This window comes from Papio anubis, chromosome 5 (genome assembly GCF_008728515.1).
Source record: "Papio anubis isolate 15944 chromosome 5, Panubis1.0, whole genome shotgun sequence".
Taxonomy (NCBI): Eukaryota; Metazoa; Chordata; class Mammalia; order Primates; family Cercopithecidae; genus Papio; species Papio anubis.
The window spans coordinates 73,307,814-73,308,840 of NC_044980.1; the positions used below are offsets into that span (position 1 = coordinate 73,307,814).

General features: G+C 36.7%; 1 non-coding gene across 1 annotated transcript; it reads right to left on the reverse strand.

The window, feature by feature from the left end:
* Window positions 1–335: 335 nt before the first annotated feature.
* LOC116275209 lies at window positions 336–441 on the reverse strand. Its single transcript, XR_004184150.1, has one exon. It is a non-coding gene; the product is annotated as a U6 spliceosomal RNA (small nuclear RNA).
* Window positions 442–1,027: the final 586 nt, after the last annotated feature.

Consider the following 1,027-nt stretch of genomic DNA (forward strand, 5'->3'; position numbering starts at 1 on the left):
GTGTAGAAGTGTTTCTTTTTCTCCACAACTTCACCAGTATCTGTTGTTTCTTGTCTTTTTAATAATCGTCATTCTGACTGGCATGAGATGGTATTGCATTGTGGTTTTGATTTGCATTTCTCTAATGATCAGTGATGTTGAGCTTTTTTTCATATGTTTGTTGGCTGCATGGATGTCTTCTTTTGAGAAGTGTCTATGCATGTCCTTTGCCCACTTTTTAATGGAGTTGTTTGTTTTTTTCTTATAAATTTAAGTTCCTTGTAGACTCTGGATATTAGACCTTTGTCAGATGGATAGATTGCAAAAATTTTCTCTTATTCTGTTGGTTGTCTGTTAAAAATATGGAATGCTTCACGAATTTGCATGTCATCTTTGCGCAGGGACCATGCTAATCTTCTCTGTATCGTTCCAATTTTAGTATATATGCTGCCAAGTAAGCACAGCGGCCTTATTTTATTGGTGGAAATACTGAGGCTTGGAGTGGTTAATATGCTTAAGGTCACACAAGCAGCAAATGGCAGAGCTAGAATTAAACCCAAATTGTGATGTTTTTTGGGTAGAAAATGAATGCCTTCAATTTACATAGCATCTCGAATTGAGAAGCTTCAAGTTAATAAATGATGGTAACAACCACTGTTTTGATGATCCGAGGCCAATTCTGACTGCTGAATGTAACATTTTCCACAAGTATGTGCCATAGAATTGCCTAGGAATTTCCATTTTAAGCTGTACGTTTAAGTGGTGAGTTACTGACTACTGCTCTTTTTTCTGTTTTTATTTTTACGTATTATTTTAGTCACTGATGCTAGACAACTTGAGACATTTAGGGACTTATACTAATTGTTTTCCAAAAGAATATTTCTTATAGTATAACGAAATTTTTTAAATTTTTTTTTTTTTCTTTGAGACAGAGTCTCACCCTGTTGCCCAGGCTGGAGTGCAATGGCCCTATCTCAGCTCACTGCAACCTCCACCTCCCAGGTTCAAACAATTCTGCCTCAGCCTCCTGAATAGCTGCGATTACAGG